This window comes from Pomacea canaliculata, linkage group LG3 (genome assembly GCF_003073045.1).
Source record: "Pomacea canaliculata isolate SZHN2017 linkage group LG3, ASM307304v1, whole genome shotgun sequence".
Classification (NCBI taxonomy): Eukaryota; Metazoa; Mollusca; class Gastropoda; order Architaenioglossa; family Ampullariidae; genus Pomacea; species Pomacea canaliculata.
The window spans coordinates 13,352,966-13,375,428 of NC_037592.1; the positions used below are offsets into that span (position 1 = coordinate 13,352,966).

The following is a 22,463-nucleotide window of genomic DNA, read 5'->3' on the forward strand; positions in this document are numbered from 1 at the left end:
AGCACGTTTTAAACCGTGGCATTTCACATCCATTGTTCCCTAAGAACTGACTTTATCGGAACCTGCAACCTCTTTTCAAGCCGAGGCTACTTTTGCATCTTGTAGAAATGTATCGTTTGAAAACAGCAACACGCCAACAGGAGAAAAGGAAAACTTTCTGGGGCCAACAGTTATTCAAAGTGCCTCTATTTCTTTTCTCTCCTTTTTTTCTGTTTGGACTTTTTTTCCGTCTTATTTTTCTTCCAGTCTTTTTCCCTGAAGAAGAAAACTGGCTGGAGGCCTAAATGAACACCAGCACAGGGGCAGATAATCAAGCTAATCCTACTTCACATCCTGTCTCACGTTAGCAATGGATGGACCAGGTTACAAACATGGCGGACACAAAATTGTTTCAATTAAAGCAAACTTTGGGCTGGAAATAAAGCATGGCCGACGTTGCTCTTCCTTTATCCCACCCTTCCCCATCCCGCCACCCGCACTAGTCATATACCCCTCCGTTCTTTACCCACCGATACGATTATTTTTACCTATTACTTTCACCCCTTCCCAACCCCATTTTCATCTCCCTCTCTCTCCATCTCTCTTCTCCCTACTTTCTTTCAATTTCGGGTACAAGTCTTGTAACAGTATGTACTCCGCATCTCGGAAAACAAGAATCTAACAGCCGATCAAACGCATGCGTTAAGGGGATTTCAGGCGCTTGAGTAAGTTCCCCATGAGGTTTTATTATTTGATACTATTTTTTTTACAACTAGCATCTGGTGATTCAAAGCAGAAGCGAATTTGTCATCATTTCGCGACTTAATACTGGGCGTTACAAGGCAATAAGTATCTCACCTCACAAAAAGCACCGCCGACACAGACTTTGGGGATGAAAAGAGATTTGAAGTTTTTATCAAAAATTCATATCTTTCACATCAAGGGGACTTTGAGGGGGAAAAAAGTAAGAAGGATGATGCTATCGTGGCAGTGGCGCCGTATCGCGGGAGATCGAGTTGTGAAAACCCGCCATCAGATGTGCTTGGGTTGCGCAGTCTTGAAGCACCGCAGCAAAAGACTCACGGATCTCTGGTTTTATTCTTTACTGCTCTTTTCTCTTATTCTGACCAAAAAGCCAAGCCAAGAAAAAAAAAATAAAACCAGAGAAGATGGGTGGATGTAGTTAGAGGGGTAGACCGATCATTGCAGCTGCGCACATCGCAATTTCCGTCTTGATTCAACCTTCTCCACTTCCCAAACCTCGCGCACGCGCACACATATACAGAAAGGTGCTTCCGCTGTCGTAAAAGAAAAAAAGATGCTGAGTACCAACAAATTTGGATGGATAATCATCAGTGTATACCTATCAAATGTCCCACGCGCAATCTAAATGAAATTTTATTAGAAGGGGTTCAGGACGATCGCGCACCTTTGTCCGCGCACCATTGGGCGAGGTCAGCCGCGCGTACTCTAACAGCGTAATCGAAACCCTGCACGTAGTAACAGATCACACAATAATTCATCTTTTCAAAAGATTTAATCCCTCGTCTCATCAGAAACACCGGAGCTTATCTCCCTTGGTAATGTAACGCAGCCTGGCGGAGAAGCGCTGTATCTTGCGAGGGGAGATAACTGGCAGAAATCTCGTGTCTAACGAAAATGGCCTTACAACGAACACGACCCAAGTTATTCTTAGCCAGAAGGATACAGATGGTGTATTAGGCTGGCCCACTGTGAAAAGAAAGAAAAAAAATGGAGGAGGGTGTGTGTTCAAGTCTTGTACTAGCATAAATTGAATGTGTGAGCTTTTAGAAAATAAATATAAACCTGAGAGAAGTGTGCAAATAAATCAAACGTCGGTTAAGAAAAGAAACAAATATTATGCCAGGTATCTAGCAAACAGCATTCTTCATCGTCATCTTCGTTTCCTCTTGCGCATCTTCGTTGGCTTTAAAAAAAAAATACTCTTACGATATTGTTTCTAGTTATCTGCCGAATAAAAATATATACTTCAATAAGTCATTCGTATTGTCTGAATTTCTTCTCTGTGTAATCACATTCAAAATAAAAAATGAGAAATTTGGTGACTACTTCCTGTCTGTCTAAATAAATGAAAAAAGCTTCGTTATGTCTAGTTTCTGTTTAACACGAAGAAAGGATGAGATTTTCTGTTGACTAGTTGCATAAGATTTTACAGCTTGCTTTTAAACATCAACAGCAGTTTCCTAAATATCCTAAAATGAGTCTTAAGCTGTTTTTATGTATAATATGTACTAAGTGTGTGTGTATATATGTGTGTGTGTTTTATCAAAATAATATGCACCGTGTGAGGACATGCGACAGGGTCCAAAATCTCTCAATTGCTCGCCAACGAGAAGAAAAAACATCTTCCACGATACATTTTATTCGCCCTGGTCCAGTCGTTGCGAGGTCTGCTAATCCTTGTGGCAGGACAGAAATACAAGACATGCGAGACATGGCCAACGGCAGTCAACACAGTTAATCAGTTGTAGCCGTTCTCCTGGCGTTCTCGCACATCGTCATCTCCGTCGGCATCAGGACGGGTGCCTCTGTACTCGTCTGCTGTAGTACTCAAGACCATTTTCTTCTGACCCTTAGCCAGGCATTAGCAATGAGAATTAATTTAATGCCGGAGGGCAGTAAGCTAATTGTGCTTCCGCCGACAACCTCCGAGACTTGCCGAGGTGGGGAAACGTTCAACCGAGGGCGAGCATGGCGGTAAGCAAGGCGTTGCGAATGGGCTCCTCTGTAAAATATCTACCGTACAAGCACAATGGTTAGTCCCCGTCTGACCCTCCAAGTGGCATCGGCCAATCAGGATTTAATTGTTGCCAGGACTAATTAGCCAGAGGCTTCCAATTAGTGTCCCTCCATGGAAGGCCCGGAGCCGTAGGAACTTGTCTTTCAAAATCCCAGACAGTTATTGACAACTCGGCACTAACAGAGCTGGGAGGGTTTGGGAGGGACAGAGGGGTAGGGGATTAGGATGCAGGGTGGGGTGGCTAGGGGTGGGTGACGCCAAGACAGCGAGAGTGAGAGAGGAAGGGTGGAAGAGGGAAACTGATGGACGCAAGGGGAGGCAAGCAAACAGAGGATGGAGGGAGAGTGAGGAGAGAATGTGACAAACTCCCGACAGGCGCAGAGGCCCCGAAGCTTTGTTTTAGAGGGTCTTTGATTTGACAGAATTTAACCAGAGCGGCCTGACGCCGCTTGTCAGGCTGACTGGCCGGACCGCCAGCAGAGAGCCGCCAGCAGATCACAGCCATGGGAAAGGAGGGAAGGAAGGAAGGGGTGAAGAAGACGTCAGTTTAGTCTTCGCCTGTTTAACACAGTAATACCCTCCCTAAGGAATGATTTCATTGGTGTATTTATTACAGACTAGCCATGGAACCCGTGTTCGCCCGGGTTGATCTCGGCTGCTGTGAAGTTGTCAACTTTTTAATCTATTGCTGCAAGTGAGTCAAACTCATTCATGCGCGGCGACAGTTAAATAGTCAAAGTCGTGTATTGTCCCTCAGCTAGGCTGACAGGTTGACAGCCCATGTTCGACAACCGGGTGGGGTGGAGGGTTGCATGGATGCGGGGGTGTGGAGAATGTTGCAGAGACACGAAGCCTTGCAAGAGATGGGTGGGAAAATTGTTGTAGTTTGTTTGATCGCTCTTTTCCTTTCCTTTTTATTTTTTTATATGATCTCTTTCTCGTCAAAAATGCGATGGTAATCACGTGGTTATTTCTTCTTTTCCTGTGTAGCAGAAGTTCCAATTTCTTATGTATAGTAACATTTTTTTAACATCTGTAACCATCGGTAACAGAAGGTGAAGATCATCAAACATTATTTATTATGTGAGCAATATAAACCGAGAAAATAACTTTAAATTTGCAGTCATCTGATTTGTCTCCCTTTCGTCTTTTTAATAATGAACACATTACTTATTTCTATGGATCACCATGACGACACCTAAACAGCAACATTGCATATTTAAAAAAAAACAGAATTCTCTACTAGTTCAAGCAAAATTGTATGCCTAGACTTTTAATTAAATAAGAAAGCGAACGGAGGTTCTACCAATCCGAGAGCTAGACCTTGACCAAGAGGACCAACGATGCTGGAGCTGTATGTAGTGACCGAGAACTAGTTTGATTCATCAAAGATGTTGAACCACATGTACAGAGACAGAACAGGACAGGATTCTTGACCATCAGCCTTGTCCCAGCATGTGGCCACTGGTCACGAGACGTTGGGGCAGCAACCGTGGCACCTTTGCCCTCGGTTCTCTTTTCCTGAGGAACAATGGCGGCTGTGTCAGGAGGCCAAGTCTTGATCGTGTCTGTCACCACCTGCTGACTCTGGCAGGCGGGCGGCAAAGCTGCCGGGTGATGTCAGATAACGACCCTGACGACGATGACAATCCTGTCCAGTCTGACCCTCACAGCAGGCAGTTTGTTTACTTACCCTCGGGATAACACATCCCGTACGCTAACCGCAGGTCTGTGTATCTCTGTCAACAACCTGCCACTGGGTTCCAGCCGTACTAACAGCCACTTGTACCGGGGATGCTGCTTCTACAACTATTTCCACTAATACTTTAAACATCCATGATATTATTTTACTTCCAATCTCTTACCATTAGTGTCGTGGAATGTCGACTGACCAGTCCCTACATGCACCCACGTCAGAGAGATTAAAGATAATCTCTGCCCACACCCATCGCATGTTCCCTCACTTTTACTTGCATCTACCCTATCAACAGAACATTCTAGATGTTAGCAGTTGTAAGTATGGACCTATAGCATTGTATATCGCCAGAACATTCCACACATAGTCACATCCAGAGACCCTGCCACCATCCCGGTCCTTGGTAACGGACGGCAGCGTCTGGCGTGGCGAGGTCTTTGTGGCGGTTGAGAAACAGTAGCCATCTTGTTTATGGCTGTGGCTCACTGGGACAACCAGAAGCGCAGGCAGCTAATGGCCTCCCATTGTCTCGGGTCTGGCAGCGGCGTACACACCCAAGACAGAAGCCGACCCATAGCGAGAGACCACGCCTGGGTAGAACTGCTAGAAAATGGACGATTCTTGCAGTAACACGACATGGACTTGGAGAGAGAGAAAGGGAAAGGCGGGGAAGAGAAAGAAAGAACTAGGAAGGAAAAAAGAGTCAGCAAGAATGCCGTACATCCCCCTACCCCAACCCCATCCCCATCCCCACCACAACGACCTCGGGAACACTGGCCTAATTACCTCCCCATAACCAAGCCTGTTCAGTCCTAATTACACGTGCAGACGTGACGTACACGCACGCGCTCATATCTACACGCTGCTGCCGATATTACGACTCCTGGTCCAGCTGCATCCCTGTGGTGGTGGTGCTGCTGCTGTGTTTGCTGTCGCTGGTCACGTGGTCAGGAGGTGATGAGTCTCGCAGACCTCTCCACAGGCAGGACGCATGCCAGAGGATGTTACCATAAACAAAAGATAGTCCGACCTACTATTCCGTGTCCGCTTATCGCCCGGGTCATCCGTCAAGTTGACCTGCCGGGCAGGAGTGTGAAGGGGATGATGGTGGTGTGGTAGTGGTAACGGGTGGGGAGGAGAGGGGAGGGATGAGGCGGTGAAGTGTTTGTGGCAGAGTGGGCGATGGTCGTCAGACCTACAGACCATCACCCCCAGCGGTGGAGAGGTTTCGAACCGCTGGTGTCTGGAGTCACAGAGACTAACTACCAAACACTCCTCCAGAATTTTCCCCCAAAACCAATGAACGGTTCGCGATGTGAATAACACATACGATGAGCAGTAAACAAGTGTGAGTTTAAAAGAAAATGTTTTTTTTTTTAAATTATTAAGTTCGAAATTGTCTAATTATTCACATATGTCATTATCAGCTCCCTGTGCCTTCTAATCGTCGTATCGAGATGATTAACGCTTGTCATAAATCAGTGTGCATCCGTTCGACCAGATAAGGAGGCAGACAGAAGGAGATACATGGCCATTGATATTGCCTTGAAGATATCTACTGGAGAAAAATTTTTTAAAAAATTGATACAAGTCCGCAACATGCACAGACTGTGTTACAAACAAGACTGTGTCCTTGTAACGGTCACTTCCCGTCATCGCTATTTTCGTCTTCTTGTACTCTACTCAGAGCCTCGGGCTGTCATGTCGTCTGCCCAAAGCAACAGGAAGCGAAACAGAGAAACAGAGAAACAGTCATGGAATGTATGACGTGTACAGCGGGAAACAAACAATAAGAATGGATGACAAAGCAGATACTTTTTTTTCACAACCAGATTCATGTACGAGAAACTTGTTGTGTCGTGGTAACCGTTCAAGAGATTGGCCGTTTCCAGGAAATATGTATTTCTGTAGCAAAGAGACCTCGTTTTTGTTGTGACCCTGATACTGAGCCTGTCAACATCGTCAGCCATTGTGTACATCATCGACAAGAAGACATCGGTGTTGTTCTGGACACACGAGGAAATGTTTGTCTCATTGTCCGTTGGTGCCTGCGTCCGGCCTTCAGCAGATTCACAGAAAGCGAGTGTTTTTGAAAAATAAGATCATGATATATCAATTTAAAAATTAAATTAAGGAGGAACAGACTTTTCTAGGAATCGAGAGAGAATCTAGAAATGCAATGAGGTAAATCAGTATCACAACCGTGGACTTGCGGAAAATGTACATCATCAACATTGTGAGCTAGTAAACACACACTGGAGAAAAAAAGAGTTAAATCTTTTACTGTCTACACCAATCTAAACACATATCAATCGCCATATTTCACAGGTTACCAGGATGAACCCTGTGTACCCGTTTAACCAGAATTTGATCACCAAACATCAGTTACTCAGTGTTTTCAAATATGCGAAAACCGTCTCGGTATCGAGGAATCAAATTTGCAGACATGTAAGTTTGTTTATTTTGTCTTAACGACCACGATAGTTGTAAACATCTACAAAGAATTTTAGATTAACATTCAGCGTATATGCACACACAAACGCACACATACATACAGACAAATGTATTCACAGAAAAATGCACTTACTCTAATTTGATGCACGACATAGCGTCTGTAAGCTGAAGAGAAAAAAAGACGGAGAAAGAAAAGAGAGAGAGGGAGAGGAAGAGAAAAAGAGAGACGCCCTAGGGCTGCCCGTTGTTGAAGTGGTGTCGGCCAACACTTCTCACCACACTTCTCACCACCGTGAGCTCACACAACTGCTTCCCTCCGTGCCACAACCACAGTAGCGACTGGTGGTCAACTAGGTTCGACTCTCAATGGTCGCCTGTTGTCTGGGTGCACAACGGTGCCAGAAAAATACTCCAGAGACCGAACAAATCCCAGGGAACACTCGCGAACAAGATATCGAACAGGAATAAAAAGTGGGAATGACTATCGATTAAGAAAAAGAATATGATGCAAACATTAAGCCATTGGAGGAGAAGTGATTCTGTGATCAAGCGGTTTGATTGAGAGAGGAACACACAGTGTCCGCAAGCAATGATGAAAGTAGGAGAGCAGCAATGGAGGTTTTTTTTTTGAAAGAAAGGTCAGAGCATTTATTGCGATCGGATGGTTTACCTGAATTTATTACGGAATCGGATTCATAAAATATTACCTAGGTCCCACATATCGCAGAGAAATAACCTTTGAAGTATACTCAGTAGGTCAAAGCAATGACCTTTATGATACAAGGATTTCTTTTCTTCTTTTCTACCCTTGATACACCCAGTAGTCTGTTGTGGTTTGTTGTTGTTGTAAGGTTATAAAGTCCCCTGAAAATATTTTGGTAGATAATTCTCTTTCATCGAACGGCATGCGGATGTTAGACTTCCCCCACAATCATCTACGTTGATCGTCACCCTGTCCTCTGTGTCAAAGACTTTGAGCCTCCACCAGCTTTCGGAAAAAACCAGAAACATACAAAACTTATATCAACAGAGATATAAAATCATATTCGTTTTATATTTACTCACGTTTCCATCGTCTATCGTAATTCTTCACTTGTTTGCGACATTGCCAGCACAGGTAGTTGTCACTCAACCGTCTACCCGATGACTTACGTGGGCTCCGGGTGGTGCAAGCTGAGCGGCGACAAAAGACCACAATAGGAACAATTCCTGCTCGCCCCGTCAGTCACCACCCGGGTTAGGTTACCGTGTTCAACGTTGTGTGGATCATTAAAACTCACCGAAACGCAACGACACCACCACCATCCCCATGCTCACCGCGACAAGCATGACTAGCAACGAAAAGATAGAGAACACGGGTACAGCATCATGTAAACAGTCTCGAATATCAAAACACATCTTACGTACACCTACGAGACTGGGTATGAGTGGGAGAGAGAATGTCATCGACATAATGCAAATGAGAAAGGAGATACACATTATTATTATAACCAGAAAACGGGTGTGTGCTCAATCAGGAACCGGACGCGAAGGTGAATAACACGGTGAATGATTCGTCTTGTGAATGTACCCGTAACTCTATTCGGCAAACACTAGTATATTATATATTGTTTACTAAAATGTCCACTAAACAAACAAACACACATGTTACTGAATCAGTTCTATCAGTGGGATAGTTGCTAGACTTTGATGATACTATTCTCACGGACCGACAGAAAGGAACCAGCGACAGAAAGCATTTTTCTGTTCCACCCGTTCGATGAACTGATACACCGCTCATCCACATCCACGAACGCCACCACTGCTTTGTAGTGAACAACACAGATTTAATTCCACCTGTCATCACGGTAGTGGGGTGGATGGTATAGGTGGGCAAGGGGTGTGGAGGCCATTGCAAGTGCAGAATCGAGCTTAATCTGTCCAGGTAAACTCCACGACGAGACTGCGTCATTATTTCAGGTGTCTTCGCCTCAGGGGTTTACTTAGCTACTCATCGGCTTCGACCTGCGCCTCGCTAACCTGGCTTCTGCTACCTAGCAACAGCAATCAAGTGACAAGATCGCTAAGTGAGCGACTTACCTGACCGAGACGACGGACAGGGCGCAGGCTTCGTGCATGGTGTGGGTAGCCGAGACAGAGCAGGTAACAGGACAGTCTCGGGAAACCAGTCTGCCGTGAAAACACGGATGCGAGTGGAGGGTGGGGGGCGCAGGATGGTTGAGGACACACGAACTGGGCTCCCTGTTCACAACAAAGTTCACTGTATTGTCCACAGTTCACAGCCTGGGTAAGGCAGCTCCTCCCATCGCTGGCTAGACGAGAACAAGACGCAGATAGTCACTCGGCGATGATCCCATTGTGGAGGAATGAGAGCAGCTCAGGGTGATTTACGCAGTACGGGTAGAGCAAGCGGTGGTACACCCCGCACCGTTGTCGGGGGATGGGGACGGGGTTGAAACCGTTGCACTGCACGCGGTGAACATGCAAACACACACAACACGTGTCTCGCCCTCTGACCCCGGAAGGGGCAACAGTCGCTGACCGGATCGCGCGCTAAATTTCAATCTTCTGGCAGCGAAGCTCTTTCTCGCCCCTCGTCTCAATCGAACGATCATCGACTGTTATAAACCGTCAGTAATGTCCATCTTGGCGTTCCAACACGTCCAGAATCCAAGATGATGAGAACGGCGATGTCTCTGGGAGGAACGAGCTGGTAAACAGTCCTCTGGCTTGAATCACAGTCACACGAATCGAGTCTGTCGGCGAGAGAGAAGGAGCGTGAAATAGAGAGAGGAGGGGGTGGTTGAGAGTGGGGGGTGGGGAAAGCACACAGACCAATAGGGTAGGTGGTGGTGGTGGGGAAGTTGTGATGGAATCGAGTTGACACCGCGTAAGGAGACAGCGGCGGGTCCCTCCTTCTACGAGCCGTCTACAGGCCGGAGTGCTGGTGCTGGAGTTCAGACCCCATCGAGAGCCTTGCTGATCGCGTGTCTTTCCGGCATCGGTTTCCCCCTGTCTCAGCTGTGAGAGCGCGCTTGCTCCTGAAGGCCGGAGGCTGAATGGCGAGCTACCGTAGCCCCTTCTCTCGCTGCCACTGAGTGATTAGAAAGTAGAGAAGAAGAGATGGTAAGAAATAGGCCGGAGATGGAAGGGGGGATGCGAGAGACGAAGAAACGGGATGGGAGGAGGGGAGGATAGGGGATGAGCTTGGTAGGAGGAGGAGGACCTGGCAAAGGGAGGAAAGTAAAGGGGGGGATAAGAAGACCCTCTTCCTCCCCACCCCCCGACAAAAACAGAAAGACAAGGATGAAGAAGAGGGGAGAGGGAGGGAGAAAGGCGGTGGTGGGGGGAAGGGAAGGAGGGGGAGAGAATCTGGTGCCTGCGAAGACAAGCAGAAGAATCGGAAACAGTGGCTGGTTTTGAGACAATCGCGCGGCAGCCTGCCAATGCCGGCCTAGGTAAAATGATGTGTTAGTTGTCCTGCCAGCCAATCAGCGCGCGGCGTGGGCCTGGCAGGCTCTTGTGAATGGCATGGCGATGCAAGGAAGGCGCGAGCCCCGCCACCGCCGCCGCCGCGCCGCCGCCGCTTGTGCTGGCGTGCATCCCCCCCCTCGCGACACGGCGCTGTAACGCCTTGCCTGGCTTGCCCGCCTTGGCCTGCCCGCCTTGCCTCCCTGCCTGCCGCACTGTGCTGCACAGCTTGTAAGCCAGCCGCGCCGTGAGAGGCCGAGCGTAGAGGATGAAGGATCGTATAGGAGTGGGTGTGATGTCGTACCAACGTGTAACGCAACCTCCCTACCCCACCCTCCATCATTCCCCCTACCCTCCCTTTTCTCTCCCCCCTCCTTCCACCTCTCCCCCCACCCGTCTCGCTCTGTGAGCGTAAAGCGAGAAGATGAGAAGGTGTTAGGTTTCTCAACAGTTTGCGACCTTCGCATCCTGACGCAGAGACGACAGATCATTGGCTGTCGAGAACCTGTTGGCGATGACGTACGAAAGGTCTTGTTAACTACGTCATCTGACTACTTGTCATGTGAGCACCAGATGGTTGTCACACACACAAGCTGTGGACGCAGTCAGGGTGTGGTGGGTGGGTGGACGGTCATCTAGGATGACGATGACAATGTCTTCAGGAGGGTGTTACACCCAGGACGGAACATACGTCCGTGCGTGTGCGCGTGCATTGGCGTGAAGGCGTTGATCTCCGTGCGTGTGTACCGGGATGTTGATGGTGTCGGAGGGATCAGCGGTGCGCGTGTACTGTGCGTGCACGAAGTCCCCTCGAGCGCACTAACACCCAAACACACACACGCACGCGCGAACGCACTCACACACACAGTGGCTGTTACTCTGACAAATTATTACAAGTCCATGCTCCAGTTTTATTAGGTACAGTAACCCTTGACTTCACCTCAGTCTCTTCAAGCAAAGAGGGAAACAAAATGGTGGTTTTGGGGGGTGAGGGGGACCCGGAGGAGACAACGTACTCCATTGACGCTCTGCTTCAGTGCAGTTCCCAGGGCAGCGAGAAGGCGCGTGAGAAAAAAAGTGCGGGGTTGATTAGTTCTGCCGTCTTGAAATAACAGTGCTCTCAGGGTGCTGTTTATTAACCGTTACCATGCACTTTCCCTCCTCGCCGCTGATTCATAATAATCGCTGGTAACTCGCGCATCGGGCTACAGACGCCTTGTCTCCCATCCCTGGCGAAACCATCCCCTCCCCCTCTCAACCTTCTTTTTCCTTTCAGCGCTTCCGTTCCCTTTGACCCCATCCCAGCCCTTCCTGAGAATATTTTCATTGTGTTTGCTCGCGGTTCAAATTTTCAGCCACACAGAGCAGTCGCGGTGGTGTGGACTGAAAATATCAGTACGGGGAGGAGGAATGCGAGAAGTCGGAAGAATGCAAAATTCGAAAATTTAACTATAAAGTTTTCTTTATAAAGCATCTAAATAAAATTAACAATATTTTTTTTTCTACGAAAACTCTTTCTCATATAGCTTATATATGTATAGTATCGCACATTAAAATTTTTATTTACGTGTGTGCGTGTGAAAGAGAGATAGAGAGAGCCTACACAGGTTTGAAGTGTTTCTGGAGGTACAAACTGGAGGGTCAGCAAAGAGACTTTTCTTCAAATAAAATAACTATTGTTCGCAATTCACTATTATTGTCGAGGGCAGTGACTCCACATTGTCAGTCCTTCCCATGATTATGTTTCCCTCCCCTCGTTTCTACCTTCACCCCATCCTTCCTGTCCACATGTCTGTCTCTGCGTATGTCTGTCTTTATGTCTGTAATTGTAAGTCCGTCTTTGTATGTGTCTTTATATGTCTCTATCAAAAGCTGTGTAGGCTAACATTATTTTTTATTTTGCAAGAATGTGCATACTCTAGAATAAAATCATTAAACTGTCTATATTATTTAAATAAAACTCACATAGAAAAATTGTTTTCAATTTATATTAAATATTATTAAATTGTAAATGCCATTCATCATTATTCCTCGTCTGTTTCTATCGTCGACAATTTGTTACCGTTGCCGCCTCCAACACGTGCCTGTCTATGGTTCTCCAAGACATGTTGGATTTTTTTTTAAGGTGAGGAAGGGAGGAAGAAGGGATGCTATCAAGTTCTCTCTACGCTTAAAATAATCACCTCGTCCTTACAAATCAAATTTTATCTATCACACAACCAAAAACGAAGCCAGGCATCTGGTCCACTGGCGTGTCTGTCTGCACGTGGGTAAACATGGAGTTGGTGGCTGATGCTGGCTGTCAGAGGAAGGAAAGTTCGAGACAGCATTTTATACCGAAAGAATAAAAAAATGAGTTTCTTTCTATCCACAATAAATTCACGGAGGGTACAAGAGGCTATTTTCACTGCTGTGAAGAAATCTGAGAGATGGTTGGATGCAAACTCAATTAAAGAAAAGGTAAAGAGTGTGTGGTTGTCTCTGCACCAGTGTAGTTACAATGGTGGCACCATCGCCAGAAGGGATGGGGAAAGTGGGGAACTGGACTGTGTCGCTCTCAGACTATCCCCCCAATCCACTCCTACTCCCTGTTACAGTCGGTTAAGGGGCGGTAAGGATTGTGACTGATTCCTCAGCCCCTGGTGGCCTTTCTTGAAGGCTAGAGATGCTTGAGGACAAGTGTTCTGTCGTCAAACGACTGATCCTGATCGCGTTTGGGGTCCAGCGAGTGGCCAATCGAGCGAGTGGGTTCACAAACGGGTTCTGGGGGAGTGCGGGAGGGGAAACCACTTGACAGTCAATGACCCCGGCAGAGGTGACCAGCGTACAAGGCCAGTGACGTAGGAAGTGTATAGCAGAACGGGGGGCTGGGGGATGTGGGTTGGGTAAGGGGTGGGGAGATCGCTCCAACAGAACCAGAGAAAATGTGTTGCAGCTATTTTGTGTGAGTCCGTAACAATATTTCTGGGTGTCTTTAATAAATAAATAAAAAAATACGGCAGCTACACCTGGATGACACCTTTTTGATCTAGGCAGGGGGCGCTAGTGGAGACTGGGAAGGCTCATTATCGCACCTGCATGTTTTATTTCATTCATGCACGTTGTCTTTGTTCCCCCCTATCTCTTTCTCTCATCCTAGCTATTGCGGGCTAGCTCTCTCTCTCTTCATTGGCACCTTGTCTCTCTCTCTCTCTCACACGCACACACACATATACATGTAAGCACGCACACACGTACAAATACATGGCGAAGTAAACGTATAATGGATCAGACACCTGCTACAACAGCGTTATACCCTGCAACCTCACCAGTAAAGACAGAACACCTGTGATCTCACCTTCAGGCAAGCAGAACATTCACATTACATCTGTAATAATCCTCTCTCGCACGGTGCAGTCCTGCTCTGGGTGGGCCGTCAATCGACAAGACAGGTCGGCGACCTGCCGGAATACGAACTCCACGCCTTCGAGCTGACGACACTGGGAGCAACGTGTACTCCTGGTAGTGCACTGCGTTTACACACGACAAATCTGTTTCGCCGCCGATTACTCCACTCTTATCGGGAGGCGAACTGAGATGTTTGTACACCGGAGGAAGCAGCATCTGGTGTTCACATGGCACGTGGGAGTTGGAGGAGACGCATGGGGGTCGGCGGCAAGGAAGCATCCCTCCGTCTACTACTCATCTTGTCTTAAAGCTTGCGCTGGTCGAACAGTCCACACCCGAGTTTCACAGAATAAAATCAAAAGACTGCTGTTAGAAAAAGATGGGTCACACGTGCTATACTTCCCAGAGAATTACACGCACAAGCGCTAGATTTAACTCTGTCATCACTTCCTTGCTTTATGGATGTAAGTCTACAGGAAGAGCGCCAGCCATCGAACCTCCCATGGAAAAGTTGTGTACCTCAGTGCCGACTGCGAGACTCCCCATGCCGCCAAAGCTCGCTCACCTCGTAATATCCCAGGTGTGTTTGGTCATCAGGTGAAATAGAATAGATAGCAAACCGGTGTGCCGAGCAGTGCAGAACAGGGGACCCTACTCTACGCCCCTGTGCCGTTGTTCGGGGGGAAAAAAAGGACCCAGAGAAAAGACAAACTGATAAAAGCCGAGACCAAGGGAGGGGCTGAGGACAGGAGACGACCAAAGAGCCGGCGAGTGCCTGCCGTGAAGGGGCTGCGAGAGCTACATTGACAGGTAGACGTGCCCACCTCCAGGTACAATGTCTCCCGTTAGTTCGGGCGACAGGCGCACTTGTACAGGGAGAGAGAGAGAAAGGGTGAAGAACACAAAACTCGAAAGAGCGAGCGAGAAGAAGAGGCAGAAAGACTTGTTATTCAAGCTTTTGTGAGCAAGTTGACTAGAAATGGCTGTCAATTGTCGCTTTTGTTCCTTGCCTTGTGTGTTTAACTCTCCCATGCTTACAAACTTTTCTTTGCACAACATCCACCCATTACAACTGAAATTTGGGGAGGGACCCCCTTCCTACCCCTTCTCATTTGTGATTTTCGCCCAGCTCTACACCCCATCCCTCGTCCCTTCTCGATTGTGAACTCGTCGGGACCGCCAACCTACTCCCCCCGACCCCCGACCCCCAAAGTGCCGAGAGAAGGTCAACCCTACTATAACTCATGTTACTGCTAAATATCTCTCACTCAGTCCCACTACCCTGCTGCTTATTAAAAATGTGCTCACGCACGTACGCACAATCAACAATACCTGCTTCATATTACATAAGCTTAATTTTTTAAAAAAACAGTATTGATGAAATGCTTTTGCATAGCAAGTACGTAGTCTTTCAATCATAGTTTGTTTTTAACATTCATTTTATCGTCGGCAATTGATTGAACTGATTGAAGAATGTTCGCTGTGGATCTTTTGGAAAAAATAAACAACAAGAGGGATGCAGCAATGCAACCGTACTACGGAGATCAGTAGAAAAGTCCACTGATGTCATTAGTGCCCGGGTCAAGGGTCAAGAAATGGGGGCGGAGGACAGTAAAGTATGGATAGAAAAGGTGGGGTGTGTGTTGGGGGTGTGGGAGAGTTTTGCTGCTAGCTGATAGGCCAGTTAGCTGTCATCGTGATGATGTTTACAGTAATAGCGACTACGACGATATGATGATGTGAAATACGACAGAAGATCACAACAACAAATGTCACTAACCATTAAACAAAACCTGGATGGTATACAAATAACTGTCATCATGCAGGCCAGAAACGAACATGATAAAATAGTCCATAGAGAGCAAATTAATCACAGTTTCATTGTTCCATGTGCAGGTGAGGGTTGTGGACCTCCATCAAAGCACTTCAGCGTGCGGACATTTTAAACAGGAAGACACGTCAGAAGCAGACTGCAAGTCAAAGCTTCAGCATTTCATTTGATGACGACAGTCGCGCGAGACAGAGATGACTGTGTATATATATTTGTGGGGTTGGGGTGAGATTCTTGGGTGGAGGGGGAGGAAAAAAGAGAATACGGTTAATAAATAAAAAGTGTTATGATGCAGATGACGAGCGACGTTTTTAGAAAACTGGAATTCAAATCTTCTGCATCAGTCAGCTCTAAATGAACTCCCTTCTAGCTCTTATCGGTAAATTACAAACCCATTTTCTTAGAAATGTTCTTCTCTTTGTTCTTGATGTTTTCTCTCTTTCCCGCCCATTCACCCACCCACCCTCACCCACCCTCATTTCGCGCGCCGGCAGACTTCTGAAACATTCGCGCACGCATTTCTGTGTTTTGGAATGCATGCTGATATTTCTGCACATGCACGTGTATACCTCCATTACAACTCCTGTGAAAACTTCTTAGCCTTATTCACACAGGGGTCGACAATTAGCCTTACAATGAGGCTCACAGTCACTCCGTAGCCAAACGCAAAAAAAAAAAAAGGGAGCAAGTCTCAAAAATGAAAGAAGAAAAAAAAAATACCGCAATGCAAGGCCTTTGTTAATATTTCATTTCAATATTTGCCCATCCATTTTATGTACATCACTTTTAAAAATGTCCCCAGTTGAACTGGAGTTGCCATACAAAACCTCCACGGACCATTGTGGCGAGAGACGGAGGAGAAACCATTATAACCATTATCAGTAAATTGCTTAGCGCAGTCCTTAGAAAGCTTTATTCCTTTGTACAGCCGGATGTCTTGGCAGGCCATTTTCCATACAATGAGTGCGTTTCTAATTCTGCTGGGGAGAAAAAGCCAGCAGAAACCTAAACACCCGCAATGTTCTTACGCACACGTGGCTGGAGGTATGCAGCGTCGCGAGGAAGTTCACAGGGGTATGTGCCAGCATCCCAGCATGCCCCTCGCGAGACACCTCCACAGGTAGCCGCAGCGTCTCTCGCTCGCCGACAACTCAAGTCAAAGGTCTTCGTGCTTGCGTCACGATGACGTCGGCACACAATGACGCAGCAAACAACTGATCTATTTTTAGCTGGTGGTGGAGAAATGGCGTCTTGACATTTTAATCGCACAGTGTCAAGTCTCGAGCACCGTTCGCGTGTTAGTTTGTTGATTAATTCACAAACAATATTAAAATTCTTCCTCACAGTTCGTTGGCTGTGCCTCGGTGCTTGACTAACTGTTCGTCATATCGTCTGCGAGGGCGTCGCTCTCACAGGAAGGGTAAATTGAGCTAATAATAGCTCCTACCCGGTGTCTGTCTGGTGGGTCACAGAGTGCAGTAGTCAGGAGCCTGAACTGTAGACGTGTACGGAAACTAGCAGATCATGGCACGAGAGCAACACCCTAGAAATAGCGAAAATATTCGTGGTTACAAGGGTGGCTGAAAAAGGAGAGAGAGATGGGGGTAGCTAACTCACCGAGTCTTGTCGGGGAGGGTACTATCATCATCTGGTGCTGAACAGAGATAAAAATAAACCTATAAAGTTGATATCAGAGGAGAAGAAGAGAAAGAAAAAGAAAAAGAAAAACATAACTAATCACGATTGTTGTCAACGTGAGAAAGAAACTCAAAGTCTCAAAGACTGAGAGAGAAAATGAGAGAATATTAACCCGTCTACCCCTTTTTCCACAAAATAAAATAAAACACAAAAAAGTTAGCCACTCTTCCACATTCCACGTTGTCCTAAAACCACAATTCCTTTTTCTCCCTGCTTTCTAGCCATAGGCAAGCTGGGAGGCTCGGTCTGTGGAGCCAAGACGATTCCGATCTTTTGAAGACCTTGATTGCACAGCAAACACAAGAGCTGAAAGGCGCGGGACTTTTTGACTCTTAACCAAACGCCAGTTGTTCTGGTGGTCAAACCCTCTACCCTGCCTGGAGCCGCGATATTTGATAAATCAAACAATGTGGCCACAATGTCTAGATCGAGAAAAATGAAATCATCAAGAAGAGAAAGGCTTTGTGGCCAGAGAAAATACGAGCAGAGGAAACGGGGTTGAAGAAAGGCCTGTGAATGGATGAAAGCGTTCACCCAAAGAAAAGGGAAAAGAATTCAACTCCAACTCGCGGCCGTGCATTATCTGATAGATTTTCGAGGCTCCCGAAGTCTCCTTCTCGCGGTTATAGGTCACACATAACGACTTTGAATGAAATGAAAACAGAAGAGAACGATTTTTTTTTTAACTTTTATTGGTTAATCTAGAGAGGAAAACAATGATTCCATTTGCTGATAGGAAAACCAGCATTGGCCGTGTAGGGGTAAATTCAGTTAGCACTCAACATCACTAATTTGAAAATCGAAAGTCTTTAAATGTAAACTGGAGACGTTATTAAATGGAAGATCGACTGAGGAAAAGACAGAGGCGCCTATAAAGAAACTGAAAAGCTAAAAGCGATTATTTAGTTTCATTTACAACTTTTTCCCCATTCTGACCTCGCTTTTAGTTCACAAAGATACGCCCAAAGCACTAAGGAAAACATCGTCTATCTTCTCAATAGTTGGGAACAAAGATTTGTAAACCATTGTCGCCAATACCAACACATCCACAGCCAATACCACCAGCTTCACCACCAACACCAACACCAACCTCGTCCGCAGTTAGAAAATAATCTAGAAAAGCAAAGAGGTGACAAGCTTAAATGTTGGTTACATGGCTAAATAAACAGTTCTTGTCTTTATAAGTTACTTTAGAGAAAAAAACCCAGTCCGTTCAAGAGAACTGCATCGGCTGGAGAGTCGAAGACTTCTTCACCCAGAAGACGGACTTCATTTTTATCTCCACTTGCTAATCTTCATTTTCCCCTCCTATTCACATCCTCTTCGTCCAAGGTGTAAGAAGTAGCGTTTTTTTTTTTTAAACTGAAACTATTTGGACATCTAATCAAACTGTTCGCGTCCAACGTGCAAAAACGTTTGAACTGAGTAAACAACATGCTGTTGACACGCGTGAGTCGTTCAATACTTTAGCATCGTGACAACTGGTTCGTTAATTTATTTGGCTGGTCTGGCTAGACTTTATGTTTCACATTCTTTGTTACTTTATTTTAAAAAAAAACAGGTAAAATACCCGGAAAGGTGAAAGGTCTGGTGATATCAATAGTCCCACTGTATCACATGCAAGGGGCTTGTACATCGGGGTAGCTTTGCGTACCCAGCACATAACTGGAGTAGATGCTTCATAGAATTTAAATTCCAAGTTGAGCGACTCTTGACCACCATCACCACCACCACCCCAATGGAGGTCACGAAAATCGTGCGTTCAGTGTAATAAAGTCTGTTCCTGCGCACATAGCCCTCCTGGTCACGTGGGGTCTGGTCAAGTGGGCTCTACAAGTCCGCAGTTGCCAGGTAACCGGGGAGAGATGATACTGGGCTGCTCGTGACCTGGTTAGTAGGAGGGTTGCCATCTGCATGATCGTCTTCTCGACGGGAAAGCGAAAGACAACAGGATTTCCTCACGACATCAGTGTAAATGGTGTGAGTGGTCCTAGAAGGCTGAGATGTTTGATTATGTCATCAACGATGTTGCGGCGACAGGCCGTCGGTCGGCCATGCAGTGCACCCAACCACAGATTTGCACGAGGGTCGTGCCTGCTCGGTTGTCAGGGTGGCGTAGCCTTATTTCAAGATGGCTATACTTGTGTGGGAAAGGACGAGCGGTAACAATGGCAAATAAGTGCGAACAAACAAAGAAACACACAAAACAACAACCAAACGATTATAAGTTTTCCTCCTGGATTCATCTTTCAGTTACAACGACCATATATAATTCTCAGCACATTGTCCTCAGTCTACCTCTTCCAACGACGGTACGCTGATCACGTGACAGGAGACGATCCAGGGTTTAGCACTAACATGACGTCAGCCAGATGTTGTCTCCACCCTCGGACAACTTGTCGTGGCGTTGTCCTGATGGTAAAGTAAGGTTATTGGTCTTTAGTCCCGACTCCCCCACGACCGCGCACCTCACCCTCCAGTCTCTCTAACCGTCACAGCAGCCGTTTCGGCGACCTCCCCAAAAGGTTAGGAGAAAAAGTCTGACATTTCTCATGACAAAACTGCGACACTGGCATGACTCAGAGAAGCTGAGAGCTTTTGAAAGCCAGTTTAAACAAACTCAACTCTTGTCGGCAGAGGTCAGACGAGGACGCGGAACGACAGAAAGAGAGCTGCAGAGTAAGATCTTCTTCCCACGGCTATAATGGGGATGGTGGAGTGGGGTGGGGTAGCCCGTGGACAGGGCTGGGCGCAAGGAAAACCCTTGCTGAACGACCGGTTCTACCCCGGGTGTCACAGGCAGCGCCAGCTCTGAGGTCGAGCGTGTTGTGCAACAAGTGAGCTTAGCAAACCTCTACAGGTACCCCAAGGCGAGTTCTCGGGGTGTGTCCTACCTTTTTCTGTGTAAGGAGGAGCCACCCTGTTGACAATTCTTTTCTTTTTTTTTCCTCCTTTTTTAAAAAAAAAATCGTCTTTCTCTAGTTGAAGTGCTTACTGCCACTGTTTGGTTTGCAATGTAAGGGTATGGCGGACTGGGAAGAGGCGACACAGAGAGAGAAGACGCACCAACACGGGTACAAAGGGGTGAAGAGGGTAGGGGGAGAGGGTAAACCCTGTGATGTGTCTGCAATGTTGTCCTTATTTACTCTCATAAAACCTTTCAATAATAAGTCTGACACCGCCCGTCGGTGAACACTTTTTTTGTCATTTCATCACAATCTGTGAGCTTTTGTTCACTGGACCGCCTTTGAACGTGCGCTTCAAGTTTGCAGGCTCCATTATAAGCGGTCTTTTCTTCCCGTTTAATTTTCATATGTAGGGACGGAATTGTGTGCCCCCCTGCCTGCCTGCGCTCAGAAAAAAATGGACGGGAGCTTTTTTTTTCCCCTTCCAGTATTTCTTTATTCACTTACATTATGGTTTTGTGGGTGTTGTGCCGACTGTTGCAATGCTTCACTGCTTTCCTGATTGTGAAGGCGACATTGTTAAGAAGCTGAACAGGCACACCTGTCAATGCGTCTGTATGACACATCAATAACATTGTAAGAGTCTATAAAATTAAAACCATTTAAGCCCAAACACTGTTTGACTTCAATCCAGTCCCGTGGGATAAGCTTAGTGAGGGAGAAAAATATACGAATATTTCTTTTAACGACTTATAACTTTTATTGTTTGATTGGTTGCTGTCGACAACTCCTCTGTAAGTCTCGTTTTCAAACCGGGAGTAGAAAAAAAAATGAGACGTGACAACAGAGACATTTTGTGATGTGTTATCCATGCTTATTCTGCTCTTTCCACGCTCGGGTGGACGTGCTACCCGATGGCGCTGGGTTATCAAGCCGTGCAGGAAACACATCACTGACTTGCTAAGGGTTCAAATAAATAACGCCGCCTACTGTGATGTTGATGTCGGACTTTTTTCTTGAGTCAGATCCTGACATATCACTTCTTTATGCTCGGAAGAGGCAAAACTGTAGACAAGACGATGTACAGGAAGCCACTGGAGTGAAGATAAAGGCGCCGGTGAAGTGAAAGAAAATCTTGACTGTAAACATCAAATTAAAATTTTTAAAATTTTGTTCTGTCTAAATTATATATACAGAAGGACTGAACGATAAACTGAAAAAAGACTAAAAGTGGAGAGAAAAGAATGTGAAAGTTCCACATTACAAAGTATCGAAAGTAGAACAGATATACAGGCGCGGGGTATGATATACATACACGTCATGGTTTGATTGGTATGTATGTTGATTAGATAAGAATGTCGAAAGGGTTAGAAACTGGAGTACCAGCGAAAAAAAAAAAAGTTCGACAACCATCCCAATGAACAGGTGGGTGATTCAGACTGTGTGTCGAGAAGCAATCTAAACTCAGCGAGTTCGATTCTTGAATCGCGCAACAAGTTTTGCCACTGCGCTATCGAGCCACCCGTCAAAGATCGCACCGACGTTGGCTGTCACGGAGCGATAATGGACGCCGCGAACTCCGCCAGACCTTTGGGGTAACGCTATACAGGACGTTAGCCTCTGAGGCCCACAGACAGCTGCAGTTCCTCAGTTATGCGACGATGCATTCTCCGAGCAGGTTTGTTTTTCAAGGATCGCAACACCTGCAGCAGCTAGAGTTCTCCCCCCGGAGAGCCCAGTGTACCATATGGCAGTCTCGCCGGACAGACAACTCTCAGCCCTTCTCTCGCAAGCCTCTGACGTTGCGACTGAAGTGGCTAAACGACAACACCAGCACGGGAGGGAGGAGAGTAGGGGGGTACCACCACAGTATCGTTGCATCTCTGCGACAGAGTGGAGGGAGGGTGTAGTGGCCGAGGTGCAGTTGTGTGCCAGACGACCTAATCTGTAACTGTAAAAATGCATCACCCCCTCACTCCACCGCCACCATTACCACCACCACCTATCCACACACACACCAACAGTCACCTTTGCCCTCTCATCTTACCGAGTTACCAGCAGACTTTATTCTCGTGGTTGAAACTAGGGTTTGACAAACGGGTTTAGTGCTATTGTTGTAGGTTTGTTTTCACGCTGATGTTGGGTTAGGCGGGTAGTCTGATGTGCGACATTGCGAACCCTTGGCATGACGGAGAGAGGGAGTCAGTCCTGCAGGATGGGCATCTACAGAGGTCTTTGGGTGCTGCTCCTCTCCAGTCT

The 22,463-nt window shown here is 46.6% G+C and overlaps 1 protein-coding gene across 6 annotated transcripts in view; it reads right to left on the reverse strand.

Moving 5' to 3' along the window:
• The window catches only part of LOC112560811 (transcription factor SOX-6-like), a 245,536-nt gene that overhangs the window by 86,902 nt on the left and 136,171 nt on the right, over window positions 1-22,463 (reverse strand). Inside the window, exon 1 of one of the 6 annotated variants that reach the window (XM_025232875.1) lies at window positions 13,720-14,423. The exons of 4 other annotated variants lie outside the window; for them this stretch is intronic. The gene's annotated coding sequence lies outside the window, so the exon portion shown is untranslated. Of the gene's footprint in view, window positions 1-8,990; window positions 10,596-13,719; window positions 14,424-22,463 lie in introns of those variants that run through there. One more of the 6 variants, XM_025232873.1, reaches the window with a different exon arrangement.